Source organism: Oryctolagus cuniculus, chromosome 5, assembly GCF_051225735.1.
Source record: "Oryctolagus cuniculus isolate XC-2025 breed Fujian yellow rabbit chromosome 5, ASM5122573v1, whole genome shotgun sequence".
Taxonomy (NCBI): Eukaryota; Metazoa; Chordata; class Mammalia; order Lagomorpha; family Leporidae; genus Oryctolagus; species Oryctolagus cuniculus.
The window spans coordinates 57,869,358-57,884,703 of record NC_142871.1 but is presented as its reverse complement, the minus strand read 5'-3'; the positions used below and the strand labels follow the sequence as shown (position 1 = coordinate 57,884,703).

General features: G+C 38.5%; 1 long non-coding RNA gene across 2 annotated transcripts in view; it reads right to left on the bottom strand.

Annotated features, from left to right (window-relative positions):
* Positions 1-328: 328 nt before the first annotated feature.
* LOC149126513 (uncharacterized) overlaps positions 329-15,346 on the bottom strand; it is a 48,660-nt gene continuing 33,642 nt past the window's right edge. For both annotated transcript variants that reach the window (XR_016233792.1, XR_016233793.1), the window contains exons 2-3: positions 4,189-4,277; positions 329-2,307 (exon numbers count right to left, since the gene is read on the bottom strand). This is a non-coding gene — a long non-coding RNA (uncharacterized LOC149126513). The remainder of the gene's footprint in view (positions 2,308-4,188; positions 4,278-15,346) is intronic.

Genomic DNA, 15,346 nt, shown 5'->3' with positions numbered 1-15,346 from the left:
GTCCACTCTGCCTGTCAAAAAATAAATAAATAAATAAATAAATAACTTTTAAAAAATCAGGCAAAAATACCTTAGTTAAGCAACCTGTAAAGCAGTAGGGTCAGAATTCCAACCCAGACAGTGTGGCTTCAGTACTATGACAATTAACTAAGATCCACCAATGTTCATATAAGCTCATCACTCAGGTGCTTCTGACCTTCTCAAATGATGGAAGGGCATAATGAAGCCATCCTAGTTCAATGTTTGGTGGACAATGCTTACTGGTGGGTGCTATATATGCTAGAAAATATAGAGATCTAGAAGACAAGGAGTAAATGTGTTGGTCGCATTTTTTATTTCTGGAAAAGTAGCTCCTGAAAAACTTTTGGTTGACAATCCTAAGACAATAGTCTCTGATACATTAGCATTGTGTTGTCAGATACGATAAGCAATAGCAATGTGTGGCTATTTCAGCTCATTTTAATTAAGATCAAATTGATTTTTTTTAAGATTTATTTATTTATCTGAAAGTCAGAGTTACACAGAGAGAGGAGAGGCAGAGAGAGAGAGAGGTCTTCCATCTGATGGTTCACTACCCAGTTGGCCACAACGGCCAGAGCTGTGCCGATCCGAAGCCAGGAGCCAAGATCTTCCTCCAGGTCTGTCACGCAGGTGCAGGGGCCCAAGGAGTTGGACCAACTTCTACTGCTTTCCCAGGCCATAGCAGAGAGCTGGATCGGAAGTGGAGCAGCCGGGACTCAAACCGGCACCCATATGGGATGCCAGCACTTCAAGCCAGGGCGTTAATGCGCTGCGCCACAGCGCCAGCCCCTCAAATTGAATTTTAAACTTGGTTCTTCAGACACACTGGAAACATTTCAAGTGCTTGGTAGTTACATGTGGCTAGTGGCTACTGTGTTGGAAGGTGAAGATGCACTTGCATTATGATGAAGATGTCTGTTGGATGGCATTTGTGTAGGGTCTGAGAGTAAGGGGAATAGAGAATCTGTGTGATGGTTGTGATGAGTAAACAAAGGGCCAACAGTGGCTGTGTTGGGGACGGCTTCTAACAAGACAATGCTGCAACCTGCAGCAAAACCCCTACATGTCACTGTCTGTTCTCTGAGCCTGATTCTGGAAGTTACCAATAAATTTCTTTCTTATTTAGTCAGCCCTCATTGTTTTTTGATAGTTGAAAAACAAAAACAACAAAACTGTCCTGATAGGATATCCTTTTTTTAGCATTACAGAAAACTCAACAACCCACAATTGAAGAAATTATCGATGTTACATATTAATATAATTGCCCTTGAATCTTATAGGATACTTAGGAAAAAGAAGATTTGCGATTAGAAGTATGTCAGCCTGACATTAATGGGGAGGGTAAATAGTTCTCTCTGGCGCCCTCTCGTCCTCCCCCTGCCCCCACTTTCTGTGACCTAGCAGTTTTGGAACTCAAGGGCACTCTGGCTGGTGGAGGTGAATTAACTCTGCCACAATAAAAAAGCCAGGGATTATAAAGGAGGTGCCTCCAGAGAGTTCCATGTCCTGCAGGCTTCAAAGGAATCCATATTTCGTAATAAATAATCTCATGCTTTTGCTAACCAAGGGCCTAATTTTTTCCTTAAACCAGGGAAAACCAAGAATATCCATTAAAATATTTGGGATTCTGTGGCTTGTGCTCTAGAGAATTTCTTGAAGATTTTGTTCTACACTTAAAATGCATAGCCAAATGAGTAACAGTAGCTTCACAATTGTAGCCATCAGTAACAGCCAGCTGCATCCGTCATCTCATATAGACCGTCAGAGTTAGAAGCAGTAACACGCCAACTTGATAAAAGAGCCAGAGTGAAGAATGCGTTGGATTTGTTTGAAAGCACATGTGAAAAAGAGGAACATAGAAAGTATGTGAGAAATGTTATGAAAAGACACACTTGCTTACAGTGGCCTATAAGGACTGAAAGTCATCATATTTGGCGTTGTTTAAAATGGTTGTTATTTTTTAAATTTATTTTCCTCTTCATAAAATATAGAGAGACACAGAGAGAGGGAAATAGAGAGATATCTTCCTTACACTGGTTCACTGGCTGTATGTTTATAGCTTAAGGAGTTGGGCTAGGCTGAAGCCAGGAACCATTTGGTAGAACTCCATTTGGGTCTTCCACATGGTTAACAGGGACCCAAGTATTGGCGTCATCATATGCTGTCTCCCGTGATGCATTGACAGAGCTGGGTTGGAATCAGGGTAGCCAGGACTGGAACCAGTGCTCTAATACAAAATACGGTCTCCCGAGCAGCATCTTCCTGCCCTGCGCCACAACTCCAGACCTGTAGGTTGGGTTTTAATGAAAACACAATCTTTTTTTAAACTTTTATTTAGCAAATATAAGTTTTCAAAGTACAGTTTATGGATTACAATGGCTTTTTCCCCCATAACCTCCCTCCCGCCCGCAACCCTCACAACTCCCGCTCCCTCTCCCATTCCATTCACATCAAGATTCATTTTCAATTCTCTTTATATACAGAAGATCAATTTAGTATATATTAAGTAAAGATTTGCATCAGTTTGCACCCAGTTTGCATTATCATCAGATAATGACAGAACATAAAGTGTAAAATACTGTTTGAGTACTGGTTATAGCATTAATTCACATCGAAAAACACATTAAGGACAGAGATCCTGCATGAGGAGTAAGTGCACAGTGACTCCTGTTGTTGACTTAACAAATTGACACTCTGTTTATGGCATCAGTAATCTCCCTAGGCTCTAGTCATGAGTTGCCAAGGCTATGGAAGCCTTTTGAGTTCACCAGCTCTGATCTTATTTAGACAAGGTCATAGTCAAAGTGGAGGGTCATTCCTTCCTTTAGAGAAAGGTAAGAAATGTACCTCCTTCTTTGATGGCCCATTCCCGTTCTTTCTACTGGGATCTCACTTGCAGAGATCTTGCATTTAGGTCCTTTTTTTTTTTTCCCAGAGTGTCTTGGCTTTCCATGCCTATAATACTCTCATGGGCTCTTCAGCCAGATCTGAATGCCTTAAGGGCTGATTCTGAGGCCAGAGTGCTGTTTAGGACATCTGCCACTCTATGAGTCTGCTGTGTATCCCGTTTCCCATGTCGGATTGTTTTCTCCCTTTTTTATTCTATCAGTTAGTATTAGAAGACACTAGTCTTGTTTATGTGATCCCTTTGACTCTTAGACCTATCAGTGTGATCAATTGTGAACTGAAATTGATCACTTGAACTAGTGAGATGGCATTGGTACATGCCATCTTGATGGGATTGAATTAGAATCCCCTAGCACATTTCTTGAAAACACAATCTTAACAAATATTCACAGGCTGAAATGCAAACAGTATTGGAATTATCTAAGAAAGAGCTTTCTTTACCATTAGAAGTTTTCAACAGGGAATGGGCTGACTTGTCCAGTCACTTGTCACTGGAAGGCTTTGGTTAGAGAGTGGATGAACAACAAATAGCCACACTACGGAAAAGATTTCAGAGTATGTGGGATTTCAAAAGCTTCCTTTTACCTAAAGACTTTATGAACCTATGATTATAAATATAATACACTTTACAAACAATGCAGTTTTAGACTGCAAAGATGGCAAATTTTTCCTTAAGACCCAGGGAGAACCCCAAGAAAATCCATTAAAATATTTGAAATTTTGTGGCTGAATTCTCCAACTCAATTGCAATGATTCCCAACTCTTACCATTTTCTTTCTGTTTCCTTTACATATAAAATAAACTGTGGTTTTGACTAAGGTGGAAACTATTAAAATGCTTTAGAGGAAAGGTAAATGATTCTTAAAACTGTTAGAATCTTAATCAGAATATAGCAAACAATTCTTGGGGAATACTAATCCTATAGGCTACAAAGTTTAAAACCTTTCCCTCTAAAAAAAACAATCATATAAATTGTTTTGATTTCCACAGTGTTCCACAGTGTTTCCAAGAATGTTTCAGTCAGAGGCTGAGTACTTGGGGAAATAGAATTATGGCTGGATTTTCCAGGACAGCCACATGTGTGACCAGCTCTGTGCCTATGCCTGGAATCTGTTCCTGGCTCAGGATCAGATGCATGTACAAACTCATACCACATTTCCCTCCTATCAGTTTCCAAGAGTAATTCTTCACAAATGGTGGAAGCCTGCTGTATGTTCTACTCATTTATTAATGACTCAAATAGTCTGTAATTTTTCATACCTTTGAGACTCTAGGTCTAACTTAATCTCTGCCGGTGCTGCTTTTCTCATTTGGTTTCTCTTTTAAGTTGTCTTCTCTCCTATCAAGTACTATAAAGAAATAACAAAATAAAACATTCTTAAATTTTACCATGCTTCCCACAGACTTGCTCAACATTTATTTTAAAAACTGAAAAAGAGAGATGGAGATGCAGACTGAGATAATGACAGAGAGAGAAAAAATCTTCCCCAAAATATGAGATCTTCAAAAAGTTCATGAGATGTGCACATTATGAGAAAAAAAATTGCATGGATTTCACAATTTTGCTAAAAGAAACCCATATTTTAATGACATTTTTCCACAAACTTTTTGAGTACCCCCGTAAGTTACCACTATGTGGGATTGCTTGAATCATTGTATGTGTGCCTATTTTTTTTTCAGAGTTATACTTCGCCTCCACAACCAAAACCTCTTTGAGAGGGAAAAAAACATCTTGTGTCAAAGTCAAATGTTTTCAGATACTGTAATTGCTCCTGTATTCATTCTGTCACTTAATCAACAAACATCTATAAGGAATATGAAATTCACGGGTGCTCTGATATTGGCTATTATCCATTGTAAATTATGGTCCCCAGAACTGAACAGACCATCCCAGACATGATGACCACCATAGAATAGAACAGGATTTGGAATGCATCTGGCTTTAAACCCAGAAGATGCCTTCTTCTCCATATTATGCCATCATCCTCTACTGAGAGTTTTTTTTTTTTTTTTTTTTTGACAGGCAGAGTGGACAGTGAGAGAGAGAGACAGAGAGAAAGGTCTTCCTTTTGCCGTTGGTTCACCCTCCAATGGCCGCCATGGCCAGTGCGCTGCAGCCGGTGCACCGTGCTGATCAGATGGCAGGAGCCAGGTACTTATCCTGGTCTCCCATGGGGTGCAGGGCCCAAGCACCTGGGCCATCCTCCACTGCACTCCCTGGCCACAGCAGAGAGCTGGCCTGGAAGAGGGGCAACCGGGACAGAATCCGGCGCCCCGACCGGGACTAGAACCCGGCGTGCCGGCGCCACTAGGTGGAGGATTAGCCTATTGAGCCACGGCGCCGGCCCTGAGAGCTTTTATGAGAAATATTTCTATAAATCCTGTTCCAAGATTCACTGTAAATGCATTTACATACAAGTCTTTCTGACAAGGCCAAAGAAAAACCACCCTCTGGTTGCACATCAGAAAGAGCTATACTTCTTGTGGATGTTCTACTCACTTTTACTGCATGGACATTTTTGAACATTGCAAAGGATTCTATTCCAAGTTATCCTCTGGTAACCCCTTCTCTCCATATCATAATACAACTATACCCACTGTCCCACCCAATCGGTCATGCAGAGATGACCGATTTTGTGCTAGGCACATGTTGTGCTTAGCTCCTCTTATTGTCCTATGTTGCCTTTCTCTGTGCTTCAATTTCTATTTGTTTTTCACTTACTTATCTTCTTATAATCTGTATTTCTTCATGAATTACTTATATCCTGTCAAAGGCAAGATTTGGAGGATATTGAGATTACCTTAATATCCAACAAGATAGGGTATGTTTATGTATATATATACACACACACATACATACACATATATGTATATATACATATATACACACATGTATGTATATATACACATATATGTATATATACACATACCTATGCACACATATATATACACATATACACACAGACAGAGATACAGAAATAGCCAGTACTTTAAAATTCCTTTACTGCGGGGCCTGCATTGTGGCACAATGGGTTAAGTCGCCAACTGCAACATCAGCAACCAATATGGGCATTGGTTCAAGTCCCTGCTGCTCCACTTCAATCCAGCTCCACACAAACGCCCCAAGGAAAGCAGCAGAGAATAGCCCAAGTACATGGTCCCCTTCCACCCATGTGGGAAACTCAGAGAGAATATCAAGCCCCTGCCTTCAGCCTGGCCTGGTCATGCAGCCTTTTGGGGAGTGGGGAGTAACCAATGGATGGTCTCTCTCTTTCTCTGTAACTCTCCCTCTCAAATAAATAAATATATTTTTAAAAATTCCATGAGTTTGATACTACATATCTATTATTATTGACTAAAATTTCACCTACTTACAGTTATAGCCATTACTGTCATCTTCATTGGTATGATCCTCAGCCTTGTGTCACTATGCACCTAAAATAAAGTCACTTTTATTTTCCTTCTTGAATGATTCTCATAAACTCTTTTTTTCTTTCCAGCTTCATTGTCACTGTTCTTTTCTAAAACTCAGGGCTGGGCTAAGGCAATGAGTCTTCCAAATGTCTTTGTAGGGAATTCAAATTAAGTTTTCTTCTCTACTTACAGTGATTCCCACAGTGACTACCTCTATATCATACACACTTTTTTTGAAAGAAACTTCTCTTCCCCCATCCTGGTGGGCATGTGTTCTCAGTCATAGCTGTCAATTTTTTTTGCTTGACCTCACCTCCACGACACATTAGTTTAACTTGAGATAACAAAATGTTTACGGAGATATTTGGCTGCAAGTAACCAAAAACCGTCTAACAGCGGTTTGATCCAAAAGAAAAAAATAAAAAAGAAATGTATGTGATTCTCATATAACAGGAAGGTTGTAGGTAGATAGCTGTGTCCATTGGTTATAGCAACTCAGAACATTAGAGTCCTTGTCTTCACAAGTCCCTTGGAATTCCCAACATGTGCCTTAATGCATGGTTACCAGTTGGATACTTCAGCTCAAAGCATTTTATCTGCACCAATAGTAAAAGAAAAGCAGCAGAAAGAAAGAGGTACCTCACCAAGTCCAACTCTTCCTTTATCAAGAGACAAAGTTATCTTTTGAAAGTCCTGAAGCACTCTTTCCCTTTTTTTATAGAAAGCTTTTATTTAATAAATATAAATTTCATAAGTACAACTTTTGGATTATAGCGATTCTTCTCCCCAATACCCGCCCTCCTATTCCCAAATCATCCCACCTCCTACTCCCTCTCCCATCGCATTCTTCATTAAGATTCATTTTTGGCCAGCACCGTGGCTCACTAGGCTAATCCTCTGCCTGAGGTGCTGGCACTCCGGGTTCTGGTCCCGGTTGCTCCTCTTCCAGTCCAGCTCTCTGCTGTAGCCTGGGAAGGCAGTGGAGGATGGCCCAGGTCCTTGGGCCCTGCACCCACATGGGAGACCAGGAAGAAGCACCTGGCTCCTGGCTTCGGATCAGCGCAGCGCGCTGGCTGCAACACGGGACCATAGCGGCCACTTGGTGAGGGGAACCAACGGAAAAAAGGAAGACCTCTCTCTCTCTCTCTCTCTCTCTCTCACTGCCTAACTCTGCCTGTCAAAAAGTATTCATTTCAATTATCTTTATATACACTGCTCTAAGCTCTGCTTAGTAAGAGCACTTTATATACAAGAGTGCTCTATACTACGTACTCTTCCTTTATGATCTCAATGGCATTAAATGGGTTTTGAGAATTACTTGAGTTACCAAAAAGATATTTGGAAATATAAAGAGCAACATTATAAGGCTTAGCTTGAATTAATAATTTTAAACAGCATGGGCTTGGGCCACAATGTCTCTACTGAAACTCATGGTTCTGTTATCAATTAAAAAGTTAGAAATAGAGACTGGAAAGACAGGTGAGCCCCAATCCTATGGAAACACGTTATGTCCCATGACCTCAGCGATGTGTCAATGGATTGGCACAGGATCCAGGCTGGACAACAGAGCTAGGACACAACATTATTTAAAACTTCTGGCTATCGTGTTGTCTGTGCTTACAGATTAGCCTAATAAAGAATCTTGCATCATAGAAGGGAGCTGGCATAGAACAATGTAAAAGCAAGAAATGAAAAAAAAAAAAAAAAAAAGAAAATCCTTATAGCACTGGTTCTTATGGAGTCATTGTTAAGGGAAGTTTCACTCTTGCTTTTGGCTAGAGGATACAATCAATTCTCTATTTCACTCAAACTAGATTAAGTTAGACTTGGCCATCTGCAACCAGAAACTCCTATCTAATCTGTTTAACACATTTCCCTGCTTACAGCATCTTCCAATTTCAATCAATTTCTCAAACACAAATCAGGTGATGCAACAATTAAAAATCCATGATATTTTCTTTATAATCAGTAAGATGAAGTACAAACAATTGATTTTATTAATACTGTTGCTCGGACACCATACACAAATCCGTATGAAAATTTTCAATACCTCTAAAACATGCCATGCACTTCCATGCCATGAGTTATCTGGGATGTACTTTTCCATCTTGTTCTAGTAAATAGTCCCAATTTGTTCTTTAGGACCCATCTGCATAACTTTGTCTCTATAGCTCACTGGTCCATACAGGTACCCTCATACCAACACATATTCATACCTGAAAAAAGAATTACTCGTTGTGTCCTTTTCTCAACTACAATAGTCCCTCTTACACACCTTTATCACATCAAGGTCATATCATAATAGAGCTACTCCTTGTTAGATATGAGACCCTCAAGGACAGACTGAGAAAACATAATGAATATTGTTTAAAAGAAATATTTGTGCAAGAGAAGGAAGTAAGGAACTCTTAAAATCATCTGAATTTTTCTCCCACTTGGCTTATATTTGATTAAATTCCTCAGTGGTTTTTTTTTTTTCCTTTAAACTGTTCTTATCATTAGCTTCCCTTCCTTGGATAACAGTGGTATTTGGTAATTGAAAGGTAGAACTTTACAACTATATATCATAGAGCCAGCTCTTTTTAGATTAATTTTACTGCTATAAAGTATTTGACAATTACATTTTAAAATTGCAACCTATCCTCCCACACTTATGCATGTCTTTAATAACTACTTCTTATGCATTTCTGTAAATGTATTGATAATATGTTATTTTTTAACTTTTATTTAGTAAATATAAATTTCCAAAGTACAGTTTATGGATTACAATGGCTTTCCCCCCCATAACTTCCCTCCCACATGCAGCCCTCCCATCTCCCATTCCCTCTCCCATTCTATTCACATCGAGATTTCATTTTCAATTCTCCTTATATACAGAAGATCAATTTAGTACATATTAAGTAAAGATTTCAACAGTTTGTACCCACACAGAACATAAAGTGTAAAATACTGTTTGGGTACTAGTTATAGCATTAATTCACATTGGACAACACATTAAGGACAGAGATCCCACATGAGGAGTAAGTGCACAGTGACTCCTGTTCTTGACTTAACAAATTGACACTCTTGTTTATGGTATCAGTAATCACCCTAGGCACTTGTCTTGAGTTGTCAAGGCTATGGAAGCCTTTTGAGTTCAGCGACTTCGATCTTATTTAGAGAAGGTCATAGTCAAAGTGGAAGTTCTCTCTTCCCTTCAGAGAAAAGTACCTCCTTCTTTGATGGCCCGTTCTTTCCACTGGGATCTCACTCACAGAGATCTTTCATTTAGGTCCTCTTTTTTTTTTTTTTTACAATCAACAAAACAGTTTCTGAGAAGATATATCAGCTGTTAAAACTTACAGAATTGATAAGTGAGAGAGTCAGGTAGGCTTTCTGATTCTAAATTCAGTGATCATTTTATTATGCAACATCCCCTCAGTTGAGACTCTATCAAATGTCCTGTTAAAATGACATGCCATGCTTATAGCATTCTTATTTACTACTCTGCAAAGTTCATCTAAATATGAAATTCTATTTCTCAGTTATCCTTTTTTTCAATGATTCCATATAATTTCTGAACAATTATTTCTTCTTTTTCAACATGGTTATTAACCATCTGTTAATAATGTATCTTAATCCTAAATATATCTTCTGGTTAGGCAAGATATCTTAGAATATTGTTCACCTTCTTATAATCCCAGAAACTATAAGCCTTCTTCCAATTTTTTGCTTTTGTGAAGTTTTTTTTTTTTAATTTGGCACATGTATAATCCTAGGAGGCTCAATGCAACTACAGAATGATCAGTGAAAAAGCTTAACATCAACCGCAACTCATTATTTTTAAACTAGGATATACTCCCTCCATGCTATTGACTGTGGCAATTTCAGCATTCCTATACATAAGAAGGGCTTACAGGCAAAATCAATTTGGTAGAAAGGGATTACATATTTGCCTTGAGTTAACAAGCATGCCATGTTCACTGATTGTTTTGTTTAGATTTTATGTGCATTTGGTATGTTTGGAGGATTTACAGAGCTTGGGGTAGGGAGTAAAACACTGCTCCCACCACCATCCTTGTTGTTGCCACTGGATCCTGGCCAGTTACTTCGTGTGCTTGAATTCCCACCTCAACCAGGTAGCAGGCTTGTTCTGCAGTCACAGCACTCAATTATGACCAACAGCTGAACAGAAGCTTGCTAATTGTCCAGACCATTCATGTCTGCCCGCCAACTGGCAGTTTCCCCTGGAACAGTAGTGCACTGCTCAGTGAGAAAAATCACAGCAGACCAACCTGAGACACTTCCATGCCCCAAGGGGAGCACAACCTAGAACTCAAAGACTTTGCCAACCAGAAGTCTGAAGACTTAATTTCTCCAGGGAGGAGTAGCCTGCTATGCAAATCAATAAAATCACAAACCAAGAAATCCAGACTATAAAATGTGTCTCCATAAAATCCACAATGTGATGGAGGTGGAAAGATTAGATCTATGCTAAAATCACCATGATTTGAGATAAACAAAAAAATGAAGCTTTATAAAGTAGACAGAAAAAGTTAACATTTGTGTTTTAATTGAAGGCTTCCCTGAAGAACAACTGATAAGTCCAGCCCTGGTACATATTATACCTCTTGTTTGAGTTTACCTACATGTTGGACCTTTGGTTACATGAAGGGTCTACAAAAATTCATGGAAAATATATTATGGAAAAACTATTCATGCATTTCAAATTATTTGCACCAAAATATACTTATTTTTAAATTTCATTGTTTTCACAAACTTTTTGAAGAACCCTCATATATATTTATAGATGTATGTACACATTATATAATAACTGATTATGCATTTATAGATACATACACTTTGAATTAGTTGGGAAGACAACATAAAATCTCAGCTGAAGCCAAAAGGATTCCTGGTTGATACATACACTTTGAATTAGTTGGGAAGACAACATAAAATCTCAGCTGAAGCCAAAAGGATTCCTGGTTGATTCAAACAAATCTTCATACAATTTTACACACTGCAGGTACTTCCATCACTTGATTGTATCAAAACCAACTCTAGGGTGAGGCTACTGCAAGTATTGCTCTTGTGCCCACTTTAATTAAATCAGGTTAATATTATTTCTTGAGTTTCGGAATTCCATTCTCTTGGACACAAAAGATACCACTAAGATTAGGAAAATGAAGAAATGAGAAGGATAAAGACTCTTTGTTTTGATTAGGGTAGATGAAGTAAAGAGACCATGAATTCATCTACTGCATGTGGGTCTTAAAGACTGATAACGTGTCCTGTAAACCAATTTCCTTTTGCTTTATAATCAATATCTTGAACACTAGCATAGGAGACCCTCTTAAATGGCAATTCCATAATGTAGGGGTGATCCTAGATAGATTTTTATAGTTCAATCAAGAAATCAAAAATTTTCATGCTTTTTCAGGACTTATAAGTGACGATACCAGCTAGTTAATTGGTCATCAATAGATGGAGCCAGTGTTGTGGTTCAGTGGGTTAAGGCACCACTTGGGACACCTGTATCCCATATCAGACTGCTGATTCTATTTCTGGCTGCTCCACTTCCAATCCATCTCCCTGCAAATATACCTGGGAAGGCAGTGGAAAATGGTCCAAGTGCTTGGTCATGTGCCACCTGTATGGGAGATCTGAACAGAATGCTAACTCCTGGCTTTAGCCTGGCCCAACCTTGGCTTTGTGACAATTTGTGTAGTGAACCCAGTTGACAGAAGATTTTTCTCTCTTTCTCATCTCTTTCTAGTTCTCTGATTTTCAAATAAATAAATAAATCCTTTTATAAAAAATACACCAGTCATGTTTGCTTTCAGTATCATTATAATCTTGCTTCAACTTTCTCCTATTTTTCTTCAAGTTCCAAAATTAATATAGTGAAAAATTATTGAAATAAAGCATTCAAAGGCACAAAGTTTTAAATGTCACTCTGTTTCCTTGATGATTATCCAATAAGAATGTTATTTGCCTGAATTGAATAGAAACTGTAATACCAATGACATACTGTAAATGTTCTGAGACAAGGGCTTTCCTTAATGTGGGAACTAAAGAATTAGACTTTCAACTCTCACAGCATTCTTTTTTGTCTGTCCTGTAGGTTTGTCCACAGATTTAAACACTTGGAAAAACATTTTACAAAGAAAAATGCAAAATGTGCATTCATGGGAAATTGTTACTCCACCCAGGAAGATAAATGGTACTTAAGAACTACTCTTCCCGAGTGAGATGTTTATTGAAATAAGGGAGGCTAATTGTCAAAAATGATGAGAAACAAATGTGAAAAGCCCTCTGTTTGGAGCTCTGGCCACATGGAGCGTTTAAACAAGCATATGCTGTATTTCAAAAAAAGAGGCATAGTTTTGGAAGTTGCCATTTTTTGGGAAAAAAAAAATGTTCAACATTAAGATTAAAAGAAGAACATGGCTGCTAACAGCAGTTCAAGAACATAGAACAAGAAACATAGAATGTGATTGCCAACATTATGGTCTCTGCAAAGTTGTAGTTCCACTTTATTATCAGTTCAGCTTATTTATAATCTTCACTGACATCGCAGATTAATTTTTATGGACACATGTGTTAAGGGGCTGGTAGTTGAGATTCATGAGAGATAGGACAGAATTCTTTGTATATATGAAATGTATAGCTCCAGTTGGCCAAGTTCTCAATTTTTCCAAGGTTTCACATTAATTTTAAGAGCATTGTATAGCAGGGTTTCTCAAAATCGTCATTACAGATAATTTGGACAGTAATTCATTGTTGAGAAAGAACTATCCTATATGTTGTAAGATATAGTATCCTTGGCTTCTATGTATAAGATGCTAATGGCACTTCCCATTTGGTTGTAACAACAAAAATTCTTTCTATATGTTCAAATATCCCTGTGGAGATGCAAAGAAGGGTAAAAAAAAAAAATCCTCCTGATTGATATCCACTGTTCTAGAGGATGTAACATTTATTTCAGGTTGTCAGACAGACTGTGTGCTGCATATTTACAAATGTGTCAACAAAGGTGTAAGCTTCATTGTGCCAGAACAAAGTAACCCTCTGCTTAACTAGATCCCCAGAAAATTCGTGGTATTTCTATTTCTTTCAAGCAGTAAACACTATTTTGATGCTTCTACAGATCATTTGCATTCTGAGGTACTAGAAATGTGTACAGGCAGGTTTTAGAGTCAGATTTACCTGGATTTTAGTCCTGGCTCTTTAACTTACTACTGATGTGACCATCTGCTTGTTATTGGACTCTTCTGAACCCCAGTTTTCCTTGCCACAAAACACGACCAATACTGACCTCAGAGGATTACTGTAAGGATTATTAATTAAAATAACATATCTTAATGCTCACACTTGGTAATCCTTTAATAAATGCTCATTTGTTATTACATGGGGTAATCATATTCAGGCTCAATGAATTAAGTATATCATCCCTTTTGTTTAACCACTAAACCAGTCATGACTGACAGATCTCATTAACAGGAACACATTTAAGTAATCATACGGTAGGACCTACAAGTAATTAGATCTCTTTACAGCTTTTATTTTTACTTGCCTTTCATTACCCACACGTTAGATGCATATTAGTCACTTGTATCCCTGCCATGAGCCCAGTTTTCGTATTCAATGGAAGTTCCCAAATAGTCCATTTCAACAGTTTGACAAGCCAAGTAGTTGTTTTAATAAACACACAACATTCTGAACTGTGTGATTTGGGAATGGGCAAATATTGAGCAAAAATATCCTAAGTGGGTGCCCAGCCACTGCCCCAAACCCGGTCAAAGCATTCCCCAAAAATCATGAAGAGAATCAGATTGGTCAAAGCTTCACTTTAAATAGAAATACACCAGCCACAGGAAAAGGATAGGAAGACTTTCCAAGCAGTCATGAGCAGATAAGACATTGCTCAAATGACAAGAAGAAACAGGCTCATCTGGGATGTCTCCTGCTCATTTTGCCTGAATTTTTTCCAAAGACCATGCTGTTCAAAATTGTGAAAAGGAACCAATGAGTTTTATGAGAAACAAAATACTCTTCTTTATAAAAGCTTCCCAGAGGATTGAGATGTTTACAACACTTGGAAAATGCCAAAGCCAGCATGTCTTCCAGCACAGCATGAAGAAGTGATCAAGTCTAATTTATATGCTATGGTTTGTGCACAGAAAAAGCATGCCAAGTGGTATCACCTGGAGAGCTTTTCGAAGGATTCTGTGAGGGGAAGATAATGGCTCAACCACAATCATCAACCAGTTGTGCAATCTCCAGAAAGCCTCACCTGGAGCCCTGAAGAAAATATGTGGGTTCTCCAGCTCAGCCTAACCAAGTGAGTCAAAGGAGTGACTACTGGGTCCTCCTACCTTTCAGTCATGTCTCCCGCTCAGCAGTGCCTACCCTTTGAATTGGCAACACTCTCCTGGGAAGAAGAAACAGAAAAACAACACACACTGGTTTGGGTCAAAGACAAACTGATTCACTTAATAAAAAGAAGAGTTGACCCAGGATGGGGACGACTTCCACTCAAATTACAGAAGAAGCTCAAACTCCACATCATAGTGTGAATGTGGAGCAAGCATTTTTCACACGGGAACCGCTGTTCTGAGCATAGAAAACAATTGAGGTCCACTCCTCCTTTCAGTCACTTCCCACAGATAATCTTGATGTTTAGCAGTGTCACTGTTTTAAATCAGGCTTGCTTTTGTAAACAGAGCTTTACTGGATATAGCCAAGCCTATTCATTTACATATAATCTGTGGCTCCTTGAGTGTGCAATGATGAAGCTAAGTAGTTGCGTTAGAGACTGTATGATCTAGAAAACCTGTAATATAGAAGAAAACATGCTAACCCCTTCTTTAAATCATGCTCTGAGGTGATATCTAGATTGAAATCCAGCTTAAGTAAATCAAAAGTGGTCAAAGGGTTGTCAAAATTTCAGGTGACTATTTTCTTTTTCTTTTTAAGATTTATTTTATTTGAAAGTCAGAGTTACAGGGAGAGAAAGTGA